Source organism: Stegodyphus dumicola, chromosome 11 (genome assembly GCF_044657685.1).
Source record: "Stegodyphus dumicola isolate Sdum_Otavi_A_Nest chromosome 11, ASM4465768v1".
Classification (NCBI taxonomy): Eukaryota; Metazoa; Arthropoda; class Arachnida; order Araneae; family Eresidae; genus Stegodyphus; species Stegodyphus dumicola.
The window spans coordinates 158,194,194-158,215,394 of NC_140778.1; the positions used below are offsets into that span (position 1 = coordinate 158,194,194).

The 21,201-nt window shown below is 33.8% G+C and overlaps 1 protein-coding gene across 6 annotated transcripts in view; it reads left to right on the top strand.

Moving 5' to 3' along the window:
- LOC118203005 (cation-independent mannose-6-phosphate receptor-like) overlaps positions 1-21,201 on the top strand; it is a 58,143-nt gene that overhangs the window by 27,855 nt on the left and 9,087 nt on the right. The window contains exon 3 of one of the 6 annotated variants that reach the window (XR_015043768.1): positions 2,023-3,275. The exons of 4 other annotated variants lie outside the window; for them this stretch is intronic. The gene's annotated coding sequence lies outside the window, so the exon portion shown is untranslated. Of the gene's footprint in view, positions 1-2,022; positions 3,277-21,201 lie in introns of those variants that run through there. One more of the 6 variants, XR_015043769.1, reaches the window with a different exon arrangement.

Genomic DNA, 21,201 nt, shown 5'->3' on the forward strand with positions numbered 1-21,201 from the left:
TCGCATTGATATCAGAAACAAAATTGGTATTAGTTACAAAAATATTATCAAGATTTTTCAAGGTCTTCGGATTTTAATAAATACGCTGTTCCTGTGACAAATGTATCGAGATATTTAAAGGCAAGCATTTTGCAATATACAAAATGTATTTACAATTTTGAATTTTTATTAATCCTACATTTAATCTAATCCTACTTTTAAGTCACACATTTGTTTAATTTACTTAACTTGGTAAATGATGCTATTTACTACAAAGTGACTAGCATGATGATAAAGAATGCCATCTGCTATAGATTGAACGATTAGCATAATGATAAACAGTATTATCTGCTATAAATTAAATTAATAGTATGATTAAGTCATCATATTTATATAATCACTATTAGACTTACAATAAGATTAAATATGTTTACTTTCTATAAATGTATGTACTGGCTTTGGTTTATGATAATTGTAACATACTTAACACAGAAGCACTTTTTAAAGCACAGATAAGTATAAACTTATTCATTTAAAAAAAAAAGAAAGAAAGAAAACGCAATTTACCTTCGAAAATTTTTTTGGCTTGAAATTGCTTCTATGAATCGCCTTTATCCATTTATTTAAGAATTCTTTCTCTTTCGGAAAAGAGAAAACCTGTACTTTAGGACCATTTGGATAGTTCCCTTTACAGTTAGGTACACAGCATGTGTAAACCATATTAAAAATTTGAAAAACAATAATAAAGTGGAATAGTTATAATATGGAAATATCTGAAAAAAGAAAGAAAATGTCCACTGTTCTTATGGAAGACTTCTGACTGAGTGACCGTCAAAACTCCGGAAATCCACCCACCACAGTCCTGGGTGGGGAGAGTTAAATGAAATGCAATCCCTACTGAAACTGACGTCACACCTCCTCCTGGGAAACGCGTCGTGGCCTTGAGTTAGTTCTAGGAGGTGTTGGTATAAATCGATGGAGGCTTTTTTAGGTGTTTGGGGAAGTGATGTAAAATTCTGTCGAACAGTCTTTACAATTCGACTTTTACCTAACCTGAAATCTTAAGGGATAATTGGAAAATTTAAACATTTTGGCCTCGACTTTGGAGTAGGATGAGTTTTGCATATTTTTTTCTTGCTTGCCATCTAATAAGAGTAGCATTAAAGTATAAGTAACCTAGTAAGTAATCTAACAACTATATTAGGAATTTTAAAGTGATGCAGGGCTCTTACTCACCTGGCAAATCCCAAAAAATCAAGGAAATAAAAAATTGTCAGGGAAAATATAATTTTTTCTAGAAAGTTCAGAAAAAAAAATTTTTTTTTAAATACAGAAAGTTGGAAAAGAGGAGGTGGAACTTTTCAGCTAATGGGAATGCTAGTCATCATTGTGTGCCAAATATGGTAACTATTGATTTCACCCCATAAGCATCTGTACAGTGATGACATAAATAAGCAGAAGAATGAATATAGATCCGATTATTTCCCATCTGACATATGCATTTTTTTAAAAGAGAATCATTATAGTTTATAGGATGGCAGGGTAATTGCCAAGTTATCTGGTTTGACAATTAGATTCTTTCAAAATAAAGGTATCATCCATGTTGAAAGACTTGTTCAACATGGATGATAAATTGTTCTGTTGGATTGGTGGTAGGGCAGTCATCTTACCATATTTGGCACATATTTGGCCTTGGACCTGGATTCAGTTTTTGGAAAAGGCATGGATGTCTGTATGAGCATGGTGACTATGGCAGGAGGGCACTTAAAACACTGTCAAGCTGAAAATACTATTGAGAGGCTAGTGATAGGAGATTCTCAGATCCATCCATGTTCTATATCAAAATTAAGACTAGAGTTGAGCATACTCATTCTGTTGTTTGTAAAGTGCCCAAATGCTTAGTCAACAGCAGGTAGAATCCCTTATTTCTTGGCTGTCATAAAATTACTGGGCCTGATATAGCTGCAATTCAAATCAGAACAATTAATTACAGCAATAACAAAACTTTAATTCTGAAAACCACAAAATGATATTCTGTTCTAGGACTGCCAGAACACTGGAAAAGGGCTGCAACAGAAGATCACGCTGCAAAAAGAAAGGCTTAGATTAAATGGTGGTTAAAATTTCAATATATTCCTTTTCTGATAGCTATGTAATTTACATACTTTTAGTAGGAAGAGTTTATTTTGGTGAAATTCTGTCGTCTATAATTATTGATTAGAGTGAAAGATATAAATTTTGTGCTTATTTTTATTCTTTGGATTTAATATAGTAATTACTCTTTTCATAAAATTGTATATAGCATGTTGCCATTCCTATCTATATTTAGATTTCATTCCAACATTTACATCTAGTATCAAGTGTTGCCATGTAAGCCCAAACATACAGATTATTCCTATTAAATAATAAAAAGATCATTCAGTAATTAGTGTATGATAAAAAACCTGTCTCCATTAAAAAGATAGAAAATCGGGACTTGTGGTAATCTTCAATTTTTTACTACAAAAAAAAGTATTTAACCACCGTATATCCAACTTTTTTTATAGCAGAGCAGCTCCAACTTTTTTACCTTATATCCAATACAGTACAAAGTCCGTAATCCGGACATCCATTAACCAGAATGATCTATAATCTGGACCACAAAGCCACAGACTTTACGCATGCCCGTAAAGAATGCGCATACATTACGCATGCGTGAATTGAAAGAAAATGTTTAATAAAGTAAACAAATAAATATTAAACTTTTTTTTTGTAAAATTTGATACCTTTTAGATTATAATTGCTCTTTATTTCATAAATTACGGTTTCATATTTTTAATTGTATAATTTCTGCATGCCATCTTACCAGATTTAAATTGATTATCTTTAATCCAGAAAACCTGTAATCCAGAATCGCCGAAGTCCCAACGAGTCTCGATTACAGACTTTGTACTTTACAACTTTTTTTTCACCAACTTACATCCAATCCAAGTATAGTTATGTTTGTTGTTCCTTCTCTTTGAATGTATAATTGCTATTCACAAGTAATCTAGCTAACATCTGTGTGATGGTATAGTATAATCAATATATTGAACACATTTTCAGTTTTTCATTACGAAACTTAAAATGAAAAATATTATGAATACTGTACAGTTCTAAATTGCTTTTAGAAAAAGAGCTTTTTTTAAAAAAAAAAAAAAAAAAAAAAGTTTTATATATATCTTTTAAAATTCAAAGTAATTTTTTTTATTAATGGTTTAGTTTTATATTTTCCACATGTATTTCTTCCTTTTGCACAGAGTAATAAATAAAATAAATTTTTATACTGTTCTTTGTTATTCCACTTCATAAAAAAAGTGTACAGACTGTGTCAAAAAAGTCTTAGAACTAATTTTTCTAATTTTAGGAAACTTGCCCAATATAATTGAAAACAATATTCATCCGCTTAAAAACAGAATTTTGCATATTGTTAATCAGTCATTTGCGTTGTTCCAGTGAACATTTGTAGTCATGGATTCAAAATTGGGGGGGAAAAAAAGAGTAACATTAAAACTCCAGTTTAAAGTGAGGAAAACAGCAATGCGGACTTTTAAACTGTTGTCAAAAAACATATCAAGATCAAGCATTAGCATGATCCAATTTATTAATGTGAATGTTTTTGTGATAGAAGCAGAGATGTTTATGATAAACGCAGAAATAGTCTACTTTCACATTTTCAAATGATTAGAACACTGAAAATGCCAACAATTATTGCTAAAAAAATTCACCTGTCTCTTTGAATGAGAGCTGATAAGGTTAATATTAGAATACAAACTGCTCACAGAATTGTCATGGAAGATTTTGAGAAAGGAAAACTTATTCTTGTTTACTATTGAACAACATTGCCCTATCACACAGTTTTTCATTGTCACATACTGTCGCACAGTCACAAGCGGTTTCATGCAAAAACATTCTCTCCAATCTCAACTGTCTCCCATGTTCATTAAATTTGGCACTTGAAAATTACTTTCTGTTCCCCAATCGAAATCTCAGCTCACACATTATTATTTTAATAATGCTGAAGTTATTCAGAAAATCATTACCAGAGACTTAAGCTGTATTCTAAAATATGAGTTCTACAAAGGAATCAAGTAGCCTTATTAATGTGTTAAGCATTGTATATAATTGTAGGTATTAAAGGTTAAGGAATAAGAATGTAGGTTATTATTATTATTATTTTTTTTTTTTTTTTTTTTCAACTTTCAGTTTTATATAAATTTAGTCTTAAAATTTTGTAGATATTCTGTGTTAAATTATTCATTTACCTCATGTTTAAATTGTAAGGATTTCTTATGTTTGTTGAAGAAAATTATTCTATATGGTCAAAGAATATCGAAGAAATTGAAAGTTGAGTTTTAATGGAAACTGTGTAATGTAAAAATATTTAAAATTGCATTTGTTTTTTATATTTGTAAAAAAGTGTAATGTTAACAAGGTACCAGATGGCCATCCGTGTTTCAGAATTTCACCTAGTCATTTGGAAGATTAAGAGGCAAAGAAATATTGAAATTTCATGGGTAAGGAATGCATGCTATGGAAACGTGATGTAGTTTTCAATTATTAATGCTAATATTGATGGACTGAGTGAAGTCTAGTTCCTGCAGTATGCAGGTGTAATAGTTAGGAGAGGTATAAGTTTCAAGCCTAAATATGATGTAAATAAACAAAACATGGTGCATTGATAGCATCATCATATGTAAGTATAAAAAGGATAGCATCTATAACAGGTATTAATATTTGATTTTGAGAGGCAGCATTTGAAATTCATTGGTTTACTGGATGATGCAAGTATTTTTCTAATTATAGACAAGTGTTCAAGCTGAAATGCTGATCTAAAATAGCATTTTTAAAAATCAATGCTAATTTTAACTTCCAAAATCAGTAAAAAATATTTTAACATAAAATCTATTAGAACATTAATGTCATGAGAAAACGTGGAGATATTTTAGAAAATGCATTCTGTACTTTATGGCCACTCGTGATATTTCCTCCTGCTATTGATGATGATAGCTTTGAATGTGAAGTTTTTCAGGTATCGCAAGCAAATGGAAAAATTTCTCTGTTAATAGAATTTGTGAAGAAATGTGGAAATTGAATCCAATCATTAATCAACTGGACAGTATAATTTGTAGTGTCCTTCCTAAATCCTAAAAATAATTTTGCAACTGATGATGAAAAAAAGACATAGATATTGTTGAGAATGAAATGATATTGACTGACAACTTAGTGGGAATTCTCAATATGGCAATTATAGAACTTGGAAAAAAAAATTAAACTGAATAAGGAATTATGGCTGTTTTATAAAGTTAAAAAAAAGTATTAGTACAAAATCAAAACAACTTATGCAACTTAATTTGAAAGTGTTTAATGAAACAATTGAATATTTAGCATTTTTTGTAAATTTGATTTCTTTGAGTAGAAATGCTTCATTATTTCATTAACAACTCTTTCATAATTAAAATTTTGTAATTCTCACTTGTCATACAAGATTTAAATTGGTGATCGAAAATCCAGAGATTTTGGAAATCTGGTATCGCCAAACTCCAGATAGCAGACTTTGTACTGCATTTATAAATGCAAAGTTGCAGTCTGTGATGATTCATCTTTATGTGCCACCATGAAAAAGTGACCTATCATGTGTAAATAGGGGAAGATGCTCACTTGATGATTTGTAACCAATACACAATGTAACAGTGTCCATTGAAAAAATGGGTGTCAAAGTGGAGATACGTAATGCAGAACAGTTTTCAGATTGCTATGGAAATGGATATCGGTTTTAGATCAGTGGAAAAATCCTACTTGAAAAGCTGGGAATGTCAAAGTTCTGCACCACAAATGTTTATACAGTAGAAGTCTAGAAATCTGCAATGCTTGGGACCAGAGGCTGTGCAGATTTCAGATTAGAAAAGGTAAATCATAATATTCAGACTAAAGGTGCAAAATAAATAAACCATATTAGATACAAGTCTGTCATTGTCTGTTGAAGTCATTGATAAACTTAAAAATATTTCTCCACTTCGTTCCATTATGGTTTCATTTGATGATAAATCACTGTTTCCTAATGTTCCGGTCGAAGGAGCACTAAATTCTCTTGAAACTAGGCTTCGGGAATTTCACTTCACACATACTGAAATTAATTAGTTGGTTTCGCTTACTAAAGTTTCTTTCAGTCAAACCCACTTTGTTTTCCAAAATGCATATTTTCGTCAAGTTGAAGGATTGGCTATGGGTAATCCTCTCAGTCCGGTACTTGCTGACATTTATGTGCACTATTTTGAGATGAAATTATTTGATAAACTATCTTTTTGTCTTTGGATTCGGTATGTTGATGACACTTTCGCACTTTTTGACGGTTATAAAGAGGATTTATCCGAGATTCTATCTATTATGAATTCAATTGATCCAGCCATCCAATTCACTCTTGAAATTGAATCCAACAATTCCCTCCCCTTCCTTGATATCCTTATAATCCGCAATGAAACTGATTTTAGCACCACTGTGTACCGTAAACCCTTTGCAGTTTGTTTACCACCCCATGTCAAGTCATGCCACCCTGTTAAGCAAAAAATGGCTTCTTTTTACTATTATGTTTTCCGCGCGCTTAAAGTTTGTTCCTCTGAATCTTTGCTTACCAATGAACTTAATTATTTGAGAGCAGTTGCGATTGACCGTGGATTTTCTCCCGTGATTATTGATAAAGCCGTTAAAAAATTTTCAGATTCCCATCAAAGAAGACATTCCACTGTTAGAAATAATATTAATGACCTTGTCGTGCTTCCATTTTATCCTTCTGTTAGCTATAAAATTGCACGGCTTCTCCACAAATTCAATTTTCAAGTCGGTTCCTCCCCTATTAATAAAATTCACCCTTCGATTCTAAAAAGATTGCGTTTCTGTCTTGAATTCTTGGGGAATATATAGTATATCGTGTCAGTGTGGTTTAAGATATATTGGCCAAACAAAAAGAGCGTTGAAGTTTCGTATCAAGGAACATGAATCTTATGTCAGAAAAGGCGAAATTAACAAGTCTTCAATAGCGTAATAGTTGGACTTTTAACCATAATTTTGACATAATTTTGGTCTGCAGAAATTATCCAAAAGGCTTCTTCCATAGGTGAATTGGCTTTTCTTGAGGCTTTTCACATTCACAAAGATTTAGCAGGTTTAGTTAATGATTTAAAGTCCAATCCAGTCCTTCCTAATGCCTTTAAAATTCTACTAACTTAATTCAGTTATTTTTGCCGATAGATGGCGTTACCTCCTCGCGTTTGGTACTACCAGAGGGTATAAAAATCCGTTCAGTGGTTGCTTTCCATTATTTGAAGTTTAGATTTTGAGCGTAAGGTGCATTTGCCCCTTGCTCCCTATTTTAACTTCCCTAATTTTTCTTGTCCTTTATGCTTGATCAGATAGCCGGGCTCGGTAAAAGTAGGCGGCCAGTGCACTCTGATTAAAAATCCAGTTATAACCACGTGCAGTGCTGATAAGGACCACGTGTTTTTGAGACTCCTTCTCCTTTATTTTCTTCTTTTCTCCTGATGAGGAGGGACCTTTAGCTGCCCTCGAAATCGATTGAGTGTTTCATTATACTTACGCTAAATACAAGATCGTTTTTACGATTTTGATTCATATTAGATACACTTAATTAAATTATTATACACATTATTACAATAATATATATATACGTTATTACATTAATTTATTATATGCGTTAAATTATTATATATATATGAAATAATAGCACAAGGAAAATCCGGAGCAGTGGTGATGCGTAGTTATCCTATGTTGAAGAGGAAGTATTCTGATTGCGTCGTAAGCTAATGTGTTGACTTTGTAAATAAAACTTGGCAGTCGAGGCGATTTTAATTTCATTTTTATTTTCCATTGACATTATGCGGCTACAGATCACCTGGCACCCTAATCGTGCCTGTTCAAGAACATTTGCATTATTGATATTATTGGAATAGGAAGCAGCGTAATGAAATAGCATTCAAGCACAGCACAGACAGAAGCTGAAGTGCGTAGTTATGAAAGATGGAAGCACGCGAAGAGAAAAGTTTTGGTTTACAATGGTAGTTTCAGTTCCCAATTATTACGTCATCAGCGCTGCGCAGGCCATGCAAAAAGGAAAGATCTAGAAATGACGCAATGCAGAGAGGTTATTTTGATTTTTAGAATGGAGAGGGAGAATTATTGTTTTACCGTTAAATTATGATTTTGATTCACATACTTTTTATCTTACATATTCCCCCCGTTCAAAGAGAAAAAGGCTTGGCGACAGAAAAGCCTTTTTAGAAGAAAGCATAACAGAATTAGCAAAACTAGGTAAATACAACAGTGAGAAAAAATCACAAAATTTTGATATAAATAATTTTTTAAAGTGTAAAACCTTATAGATATCATTTTTAACAATAAATTCAAATTGAAAATTAAAAGTTTTCAAGTTCATCGTAAAGAATGTCTTAATTTTTCTCAAGAAAGTTCACAGCTCTGTAAAATCTTTGCTTAAACATTAATCATAATCATTATTTCGCAGTACTTAACTTGAAAGTCTTTCGTAAAATTGATATTGCCAATATAAAACCAAAATTTTCTTTTACAGATTCACAAAATTTGAATTGATTCTTTATAAAGTAATCCACATTTTCTTAATTGCAAAGCAATGTAAAATGAAATTTAGAACTTAATACATAATCGTGGAATAAATGTAATTTTTTATTTATAATCGATTTTATTACAAAATCGCGGAAAATTTCCAAATTATTATAATGTAATTAAATTTTCATTTGAAACATCATATGAAATAATATACTATTTTTATCGAAATTTCTAATTTATTTATTTTGTACAAACTGGAAGACCCCACAGCTTTCTCCTATTACACACATATCCAGATATTTGGGCAGGTACTTGGAAAGGTCTCCGTTCCTTTTATAAGGTAACTGGCCTTTGTGCTCCATTCATTAAAAGAAAAAAATATCCATACTGTATTATATTGATAAAATTAAAACTATTATATACGAAGAAGGAAAAAAAAAAAATAGAAGTGGGAGTCTTCAAAATTTATCTGAACATATGATCCGTAAATTTTAAAATCAGTTAACATAATTCCATACTACTTATGATTTCAAAAACACCATTTGCTGATCATATCTCTAAAAGTATAAGAAATCAGGTTGAATAAAAAAAATTGTGAACAAGAATTTTATTATTCTGATTTTGAGAAATTACCATTATTCCCTTGTCAGGAGTTGTATGTCTTTTCACTTGCTTCGGAAACATAACGTATCCTGAATAAGAACAGGGAGCTTACTAAAGCTCTGTTCCAGATTGTGTGGAATAAAAGACACAAGCAAGATGGGTATACTGAACTCTTTATTTTCTATTTCTTTGCAGGATCACCCGTACTTCGGGATACAGAGACCAACCACTCGTGGTCTAAACGTAAAAATATAAAACTACTAACTAAAAGCTAACTTTGGATTAGTATACAAATGCCCAACACTAAGACTGGCCTTTTTTAAAAGGGGTACGTATGTACGGGGGTAAAGGAATACGTCAAGCTGCTGAAACTACAATACGTTTTCAAATATCAAGAGGGCAAAACCTCTGGCCTTAAAGGCAAGTAGCTACCGATTGAAAACTCGTAAGAATGCAGTGGCAAGCGGCTCGCTTCCTCAGTCTCTCTCTCTCTTGGCAAAAAGCCACAACTTAGGGTGTTAGCAAGACAATTTGCATAAGCAAGTTAAAGCATTTAATTCTGACTGCCTCATTTCAATCACTAAACGAGCTTTATGAAATTGAGTCAAATTCTTTAGTGAAATATGCATATGGATTATCCTTAAAATTACTCAACCCATCAAACTTGGAGAGCCAAAATGTCAAACTTGTTAGTAGTATTTTTTAACAATTATGTTATTGTTGCTATTTCTACTATTATATTTCTACTATTAGAATAATATTTTAAATTATGACAGTACTGCCAGTTTCATAAAACTAATTTATAGCTTGAGGAATATTGTCAATGTAAAACAACTTTGAAAGGCCAGAGGTTAAATGATCCATTTGAAAGTGCCAATATTGCCTAATAATTCTTTGAATGAAAAGTTTTAAAAAAGATTTCTGTTATGGTTAGATGTTTGGAAAGCTAACGCTTCCAGAACTGGAACTTTACTAAAGAAACGCATTTAGCTGTTTCTCACACCACACATAGGTTGGTTGGTTGGTTGGTAACGGAGGACGGGGACGCTTGATGTCTAACAGAGGTAAACAGGCATGTGTTCCGCGCCCTCCACTAACCAGGAACAACTCCCTGGGGCCTCAAGAGGCCGCCTCGGGAGCTTTTTAGGATGTTAACAAGATCATTTACATGGCCATACAAGGGCAGATTGCATTCGTTTTACCGTTTTGACATTTGTTGTTGCAATTTGCTATGGTAATTTTGCACATTCACAATAAAATTCTAATAAAAATACAAATTAAATATACAGATACAAAAATACAGTTACAAAATAATAGGATCAAAATACAGGCTCATAGGGGAAAAAAAAAGTAAAAATAAAATAAAATAAATAAATAAAAATAAAAAAAAATTAAGTATTATGCATATACAGAAGAGGAAATGTTATATACATTTGATTGTACATTATTTGAAAGGTGTCTGTAATAGGGACTTATGTAAATTTTAGGAATAGACTTATGTGTCTGAGAATGTGGAACTGCATGCTGACTTAGTTAGTGTATCATGTCTTGAGAGTTTTGGTTAATGAGGAGAGCACAAATCTTGGCCCATTCTCTTGAGCTTGTTAACAACTTTGCAAATTGTATTTACTGCCGGTTTGTGCTTTATAAGGAAGCGGTGATAAGCTTCACTATTGTTGATGGGAAGAGGTAGGTGATTTCCTGCTGTCAGATGGCATTCAAAAACATAGTGGTCTGGGGAGCCTTCCGCTCCGCAGGCGCATATGTCCGTGGTTGTTATGCCATGTCTATTGAAGTAGGTCGGGAATGGGCCGTGTCCCGTAATATAAGTCGTAAGAGGAGCTCTTGCAATGTTGCGTTCAGTGCTGACTTTCGGGAGGTAGCTGTATGTACGTCTTCCAGTTGTGCAGTGCGTCCAGTCTTCCTGCCAAAGATTTAGGCCTTGACCCCGTAATAGCCCTTTGAGGTAGGAAGGAGGGGCTGGGATTCGTGATTTTTTCAGCTTCTGGATCAGTGGCTGCTTGCTTGGCCAGGCTATCAGCTGCTTCATTCCCCTCATTTTCTGCATGTGCCTTGATCCATGTTAAGGAGAGATGTTTCTGCGGGTTGCGCTGTAAAAGTTGTTGTAATTTGATGATCAAGGGCGAGGTGTGGTTGTGATTATCTAGTGCTAGAAGCGTTGACATACTGTCAGTGAAAATTTTCGCCCGTTCTATATTGTTATTGAAAATGTAATCCACCGGGGTTATAATTGCTTGCACCTCCGCCTGGAACACACTGTTGTTTATGTCAAGGCGTCCTTTCCATACATGGATGATTCTTCCTTTGTCATAGTGCCCACCAGCGGCCGAGCGGTAAAGTCGCTGAACACTGGTAGTTCGGTCCGAGGTTCGAATCCCGCGAACGGGCTGGCTGCATGGGTGTTTTCGTGGTTTTCCCCATGTGTAACGTGTATACGAGCCAGTTTCCTTTAAAAAGTCCTCCACGAAAGGCATCCCTCCCCTTAGGCAGATAGCCCTAGTGTGCTTTGCCATAATTAAATACACCAAATACACCTTTGTCATAGTGTGCAAAGGAGCTGCCTACTCCATCTTCCTGCTTAAAGCCGTCGGTGTATATTTGCGTATCCCTTGAAACTCGCGTCATTGACAGTGGCTGTATCCGTGAAAAATCAAAGAAATATTGTTATAGAATTAACGGGTCCGTGACACGTAGCCGACAACCACTTAACCGACACCAGTTAGCCGAAAGGACACTTAGCCGACACGGACACTTACCCTACAGGACAATTAGCCGACAGGACAGTTAGCCGACACGGACAGTTAGCCGACAAGACATTTGGCCGACACGGACAGTTAGCCGTCAAGACATTTAGCTACGGGACACTTACCTGTCAAGACATTTAATCAACAGGTTGCTAAGCCGACAGTGACGTTTAACAGACACGTACCCCAAAATTATTTAAACTATCAATTACAAAATTTCTGGACTACTCCATAAGTTCAATATTTAAGTCATTTTTTTCACCTATCAGTAAAATTCTGTTTTCGATTCTTAAAGATCTCATATGTGCTATTAATTATTGTGTTAATTTAGTATTGTTTGTTATGTATCGTGCTGTTTGGTGTACATTGGCCAAATTGAAAAAGCGCTGAAATTTCTCGAAAATGAATAAAACAAAACCTTAAAGAATATTCTACTTCTAAATTAAACATTATGCAAAAGTTTAGGGCTATAAACATTAACCTAAGTAAGTATTTTAAGCGAAAAGCGTGGTCAATAAAATGTTACAGAATTTTTATCTCAAGAATGGTGGCATGAACTGCAAATTATAGAGGTCACAAATAATTTATACCTTTGCTTGTCTTAAAAATTCACTCTTTTTTAATTGTTTTTTAATAACAAAATAAAATATATTTGCTAAACTAACCCTCACCACCATACGTTTCCATAAAAAGTATAATTCAAGAATAACAATAATTTTTATTGCATTATTCAGATTTCTCATGACAGGGAAAGGAAATTTCCTTAGTGGGAAGAGCAAAACGATTTCGTAAGGGAAAGAATGTAACATGATGTGATGTCTAAAATAGTAATGAAACGTAAAGGTATTAAAAATTTGAAAGCATTTGGAAGAGCGAGATTGGAAAATTAATATCATTAAGTAAATAAGAAAAATTATTAATGAAGTGAAAGTGATCAAAAGAATCCAGTTGATTAAATGAAGAAGCTTTATGGATAATTTTTGAAGATCTCACATTAAAATGTAAATTAAGTGACCGCCGTACTTAGATAAAAGAATTCTTTTTTCCTTTCGAAATTTCATTCATATTCCCTGACGAGAAATTTCAGCCCTTTATAAAGGGATGCCTTCGTGGAGGACTTTTTAAGGGAAATTGGCTCGTATACACGTTACACATGGCGAAAACCACGAGAGCACCCATGCAGCCAGCCCGTTCGCGGGATTCGAACCTCGGACTGAACTACCACTGTTCAGCGATGTTACCGCTCAGCCGCTGGTGGACCCGTAAGAAAGAGTAGGGACGATCTGGCTTACTTTAACACGGAAACCGCTGGCGTTTGTATAACATAATTGTTTTTAATTATTAAATGTGATACGTTGTATAAGTGATGAGATTATGAAAGTCCCAGTTTTTGAAAACAAGATTTAACATATCTCATAAAAGCACTTTTTACTGCATTTTGCGCATTTTTTTCAAGCGTAATTCTTGTATAAATTTCTTTACTTTAGTAAAACGGTAAAAATTCTAAACGCAAAATTTATGAACTTACTTTTGTGTACAAATAAAGTAAAATAAAATAATACTGGTAGCATATGATGCTTTGAAACAAATAACGTAAAATTAAACAAGATCTGATAATTTTCTTTGATTTTATGAGCATTTTCAGGAAGTAGTTTTTAAAATTATTATAACATAACAAGACTATCATTTATTTGATTATATGATCATTAATTTTTAACATTGCAAGATGATTATTTATTTTAGTAATTCATAAAATTCGGAGCATAAACTTTTTTGAGCGTAATAAGGGGGAAAATAGGATAAACTCTGGAAGCACTCAGCAATATAATTTTATATTATGCCCAAAGGAGCGTTTTTGTAACGTTTTGCGTGTTACCTTTATTTATTAAACATCATATTCTTCGCAAGTAAACCACATAAAATTTAATTCAAGATCAATATCACAAAATATTTGAAAATGACATATCTTTAGAATTTCCGCACTGGAAATTGTTATTTTCTGTACCGGGTTGCCATTGCTTGCTTTGAACTCGTTGAGTTTCTTAATCAAAACTTCGTTAAAGTTACAAAATATCAAATGGATTAATACAAATTCGAAATTAGGCCGTCCAGGTGCCCATGTTCGGGTGGAGGATTACGTTATTCAAAATTTTATGATTCTAAAGTCTGTTGTTTTTTTCACAGTGCGAGAGAAACATACATGCATTCATGCAGATTCTTCATTATTAATTTCTTTAAATTTAATACAGAGCGATAATATTTGGTGGCAACAGTTTGCAAAGTGAAACGGACATTTATAGTGAAACATAGCAAAATGACATTTCGAAACTAATAGCTTTTCTGAGCTGCCGCCCCTTTGGGTTAATAAAATAAATTAGCAATAAATAAGAAAACTTATGCAGAAGTAAACATAAATTTAAGAAAATAATCACTATAAAATACTAGCACAATTAATTATTACAGTTAAATACAATTTTTAACATTAGAATAAATGCATAAAAATTATTAAAGTGTTAAAAGTGTTAATCATTGTGATGTATTATGAAATATTATTGAAATAAAACTTCTTTGTAGAATATTATGCTATAATATTCAGATATACTTTTAAAAAAAGCAGTACAAATAAGAATTTTAAGCAAAAACTTTCAAAAATCCTTTTTTTTTTTTTTTTTTTTTTTTTTTTTTTCGATTTTAGTATTTTTTACTTATTTACGCAAATAAAAAGCATAAAAATTGTAAGAGAAAATTGTTTGTTTGAATTTTTCTATTAGTTCAGATTTAAAATATTATTTTTTAAAAGAAAGAGATACAAATTTCCTTACAGCATATTAAAATTTAAAAAATATCCAGACCTGACATCATGTAACAGCTTTATAATTATTTAGAACATTAATTACGCTTGATAAACATGCTAAATTTTTAAAAATCAATCTCAGTTTCAAAAATAAAAATATCTAAAAATTCTAATTTGTGAAATGAGGTGCTATCACCAGCTTTTTCTTGAAAATTATACGCGCTGCAATAGCCAACTATTGTTAAGTTTCTGCAAGTCGTCCCTACTCCTCCGGATGTGGTCAAGGTGATAGCCGGCAATACGCCAAGACAAGGGAGAAAACCCATTTGGGTTGGTCTATTTCTTATAAGGTCCATGGATATATATCAAACAATGCTAAATTAACACAATAATTAAAAGTATATATGAGATCTTTAAGAATCGAAAAATGAATTTTACTGATAGTGAAAAAATAACTTAAATATTGAGCTTACGGAGAAGTCGAGAAATTTGTAATTGATAGTAAGTTTGAACAATTATTGGGTACGTGCCAGCTAAACGTTCTGTCGGCTTTGTGTCCTGTAGAATAAATGTGTTGATAGTTAAGTGTCCCGTAGTTAAATGTCTTGACGGCTAACTCTCTGTGTCAGCAAAATGTCCTGTCGGCTAAATGTTCTGTCGGCTAAGTGTCCTTTTCGGCTAAGTGTCTTGTCGGCTAAATGTCCGTGTCGGCTAAATGACCTGTCGGTTAAGTGTCCGTGTCGGCTAAATGTCCTGTCGGCTAAGTGTCCGTGTTGGTTAAATGGTCTGTCGGCTAAATGTCCTGTCGGCTAAGTGTCCCTGTCGGCTAAATGTCCTTGTCGGCTAAATGTCCTGTCGGCTAAGTGTCCCTGTCGGCTAAATGTCCTGTCGGCTAAATGTCCATGTTGGCTAAGTGTCCCTGTCGGCTAACTGGTGTCGGTTAAGTGTCCGCGACCGAGAATTAACGTCTAGTCTTATTAATGAATATGATTTTTTCTTAATCGATGAAACTTGTAATAATGGCCTCTCTAATAATACTTTATTAAATATAATTTTGAAAACATCTACAAATTGTTTTTAAAAAAATTATTGTACTAAAAAAAATGATCACATGCCTGTAACAAAAAAGCGAAAACTGCAAACTGTGAGTTTTAATTATAATTAAAATTTCCATAAAAACCCATTTGCTTTCTTAATGTCTCATTTTTTAAAATGAGCGTATACTACTGCTGATATCAGTTATGAGTTTATTTGCTATGTATTAATGTATATGATTATCGTTTGATGAGAAATAAGAAGTGTTATTATTACAGAATCCCAAAATTTCATCTCATTTGTAAAATGCTATTCAATTTGCTGAAAATTTATATCATTTTATATAATTAATAATTAAAGAAAACTGAATGCATTGTTTTTAAAATACTTAAGTATCAAGCTATGCAGATTATATATTTTATGCCATTATTTTTTGCATATAAAGTATAAGGAATAATGATTATGGAAAACTGTATGATCTATTACATATATAAAGTCTAATTATTATTCATAGCTCTGAGAAGCTGCAGTGCATTAAAAAAAATATTATTGAAGAAAATTGTGTGTATTGTTTTAATTTTTTTTAATATCAAGCTATGTAGATTATAAATTAAAGACATTTTATAGTCTATAACAGTTCCGTTTTTGTTTTCATTCGTAGACGCAATGTCTGGTATTTCATTCGCGGTTGGATTCTTTCTTTGCTGTTCTGACTGAAAACTGCTCTCAGAAAGAGACGCAGATGTGGAATAACCTTTTAATTGATTTTCACACAGAGTACTATGATGCAATAACTGGCAATAATGACAACGATGTGGAGACATACATTCAGATTTTTTGTGCTGACTAGACAAACAATTTAAACAAAGATTATTTTTCCTAACAAATTGATTTCTTTCTTTGACAGTTAGTGCTTTAAATTTGGGGCATTTGAAAAGAAAATGATCTGATTTACACATAATACATTTGATACTTTTGTTCACAGAAAATCTTTTAACACTAGGTTGAGTTTTTTCTCTTTCTTTTTCGTGGAAAATTTCTAAAGAGGAACATCTGTCATTTATAAATTGAATAAACATTTCAAAAGTAGGAAATTCCACTTTTGCTGACAACTCAGACCTTTGCTTACATGTTTCGTTGTCAACCTTCTGTAATAAAATATAAATTAGCCAGACATCCCTTTCATTAGCTTTCGAATCAATAGATTTTAAACCTCTGATAATTTCATCAGATGTATCGGCAATTTTTCGCAAATTAATTGCATTTGCATTAATTACACAAGATTTATCCATGAAAGTTTTTATTAGTAATGTTAGTAATGTGACAATTTGTTTCTTCTTATCATACCTAGATAATAATTTTCCCCAGGCTTCCATATAACTATTTTCTGAAATGGGAATATGTTTAATAATAGAAGCTGGTTCATCAGTTAATAAACCCTTTAGATATTGAAATTTTTGAATATTGCTTAAATTTTCATTGTTATGCACTAATGATACATATAAGTCCTTGAAAGATATCCAGTTTCTGTAATTACCATTGAAAGATTGCATATTTATTCTCGGTAATTTAAAATTATTAGCAGTATTTGTTGTACTATAAACTGGTATTTGACGTTCATTAACATTAGTAGTAACTTGCATATTAACAGTAACATTTAATTTCTTAAGTTCTTGTTGTAGTTTGGCTTTGGTTTCATAATATTTTTTCTCAAATTCTTCCATTTCAGAACTTTCCGGCGGAAGTTCTGCGTCTGCCTTGTCAAAATCAGAATAAATGCTTTCAATTTTTTGAAGTTTATTCATTAAATCGTGTTTTTCGAATAACTGCTTATCATCATTAATGAAATTTGAAATTCTGGTAAGAGCAGCTTTCGCTCTACCTTTTGCAATCTTAACCTTGTCTTCCATTACGACGTAATGGTGCAATGAGGAAAACCAAAGTCAAACTTGTAAAAAAGAAAAAAAAAATACTTAAAATACTTATCTTGCTTGGTCTTTAAATGAAGTTCGAAGCTAAAAGTATCCAGTAGTGTACCGAATGTAGAGTTGCAGTGCTGACGTACCGAAATCAAAATTCCTTTAATCTCGCCGGTGCCTCCAAAATTTATGTTGCGATGTAATGTGAATGAACTTGATACACGTCCTCGTTTTTAAACACAAACTTATATTAAATAATTGCACAATACAAGTATAAACAAGAAAATGACATATAAAACGTATAAACACGAGAACACAACAAAAATAGTGAAAAATAGACAGCAATCCAGCTGCCTTGCGAATGCGTTCGTCTTAGTCTGACTGCTCAACTAAATTCAGTGTTCTTTGGCATAGTTCCAGAAGCGAAAGACAGCTGGATTAACAACACAACAGGAAAGAAGAAAACAACAGGAAAGAAGAAAACCAAAAATAACTAAATTAAGAAAACTGTATTAGTAAAAATGATAACATAAAATAAGGAAGGGAAACACGCATAAAACACATAACGAAAATATGACATACAGTCACACATATCATCAAAACACGACGAAAGAGACATCCTAAAATAAACTTAGTTAAAAACCCCAATCGCATGTCTATTGCCATTAATAAAGGCCATCAATTCTCTTGCATATAATTTCAAATGTTTAAAATCAAAGTTGAATAAATCAAAATGTATATCACTAAAACTTCGTCTAATAAAATCAGTCAATAGGCAATCCACCACGAAGTGGTTGGCATCACACAAAACATTACAATTTGGACATAGATCATTATCTTGTACATGAAATCTCTTTAAATAATGAGGAAACCTACCATGTCCGGTGGTAATCTGATTCATATCAATGTCATCATAGATTAAAACTTTATCTGTAATTTCAATATTAATCAACAAATTATTTTTCCTTGTTGAACTTTTCCACACATCTTTTCATATATTTATATAATATTTCTTCATACTCATAATGGCAATTTGTCTAGAACCAAAAATTTCTACAATGGGTGCATTAGTTGAAATACATGCCTCCTTGGCCAGACTGTCAGCCCTCTCATTGCCAAAAAATCCCACATGGGCTTTAATCCAATGAAAAGAAGTCGTAGAACTGATAGATTGCAACAGAAATTTAATATCCATAATAATACAGTTAACATTATCGGGGCAAGAGAGCGACTGGAGCAAAGAAAGACAATCAGTATACAAACTTATAGTAACACATGTTTTAATATTCATTTTAATCCATTTCAAGGCCTTCAAAACAGCAATACATTCCGCTTGAAATACTTAATTATAAGAATTCAATCTATATAAACCATAATCAATTTCAACATGGTGAATAACCATGTCCTAGCAACAACATAATCAATTTCAACAGGGGTATGGTGATCGGACTGAGAAGGGCGGGTTGATCCTTACGTCAAATAGCAGCTGGTACCCAGATGGATGCGAGCACGGTGCATCGGCTATGGCGAACATGGTGGGAAGAAGGAGGGGTGCAGGTGGAGCCAGAGTGACGTCAGCACGCGTGGATCGACGCATCCGCTGACAAGCTGTGCTGGTCCTGCAAGTCACTTGTACCGCGATTCTGCAGCATGTGCAAGATACCCTGAATGTTCCCGTGTCGACCAGAACCATTTCCCGTCGATTGGTTGAACGTGGCCTGCACTCACGGCGTCCGTTAAGACTGCCATTGACCCCACAGCATAGACACCAACGTTTAGAATGGTGCCGGACTGGAGCGATGTGGATGACAGAATGGCGAAATGTCGCGTTCTCCGATGAGTCATGCTTCTGTTTATCGAGTGACAGTAGCCGCATACGTGTGTGGCGTCGACGTGGAGACAGATCTAATCCGGCAGTAACTGTGGAACGCCCCACCGCGCGACAACGGGGCATAATAGTTTGGGGCGCTATTGCCTACGATTCCAGGTCACCTCTAGTTCGTATTCAGGGCACTATGACGGCCCAACGATACTTGGATAATGTACTGCGGGCGGTGGCAATTTCCTACCTTCAGGGGATGCCTAATGCAATTTTTCAGCAGGATAACGCCCGACCACACAGTGCTCGCATCTGCCAACATGCTCTGCAAGATATACAGTTGCTTCCCTGGCCACCGTACCATCCTGACCTGTCACCAATCGAACATGTGTGGGATGTGATTGGACGCCGTCTTCAAACTCTGTCCCTGCGTCGTTCAGAAGACGAACTGTGGCAAATGGTTGAAAGGAAATGGAGAGCTATTCCTCAGGATACCATCCGCACTCTCATTGGCTTAATGCCTAGATGTGTTTCTTCGTGCATCGCTGTCCGCGGTGGTCCTGCATCCTACTGAGCCGATTTGGAGCTCCGCAATTAACAGCGATAATTAGCAAAATTTTTGTCACAGCGCTCTAATAAGGATCTTCACAGCTTGGCAGGCACATAATATCACGGAGTTCCTGGGAATACGATGTTATCATTGCCAAGAATTTGGACACTCCCAGGTTGTAGAAGTAAAACGATGTTCTGTGCCTTCTGCTCTGCATCCCATAGAGTTAGCAAATGCGATGCAGAAACACCAGCCTGCATCAATTGTGAAGAAACCAACAACCACTTCGGCACTCGCTACAACTCCCAACACCCGGCGTATCACCCGGACTGCCCTAGTCTACCAGTGAGCAGCTGACAACGTCCGATGTAACACAGAATATTAATATGCTTCCACTACAATCTACTCCCACGCATAATGTCACTGAAATAAGTCCTACATCTCCTATTAATTCTTCACAAAGAATCTCAACGCAGCCAATTAAATGCATATAAATTAATTTACAACACGCTAAGGCTGCCACTGCTCAAGCAACTCAGTATGCAATAGAGTACATATAGGATATGATATTTGCACAGGAACCGTACGTCAGGAATGGAGTCGCTATTGGCTTCCCGCTGCCATGGAAAATTTTTCAGAAAGTTGATAAGGACAATCCCCCACGTGCTATTATAATCTGTTGTAAAGCAGACTTTGCTCCCTCTATCATTTCTCTAACGCGGCACAATGTTGCAATACTTCTCGACGTTCAAAATCTAACCATGATCACGGTTTCCCAATATTCTTCTCTTAGAGAAGACCATAGTATTATAACAGAGTTCATGAGTAACACGTTATAACACTTCCGCATTTCAAACATGATTTTTGCAGGGGATTACAATGCTCATAGTACCACGTGGGGATATTCAACAACGGATGATAAAGGTCGACAGCTTGAAGATTTTATTTCTTCACATAACTTAATTATTCAGAACACTTCCGATGCACCTCCTTCATTTGACACCAACTATGCCCATGGATGGCCTGATCTTACAATTACAGCAACACAAGCAGCGGAATTAATACACGATTTGGAAAGTGGAGGACACTATAAGTCTCTCGGATCATAAATTTATAACATT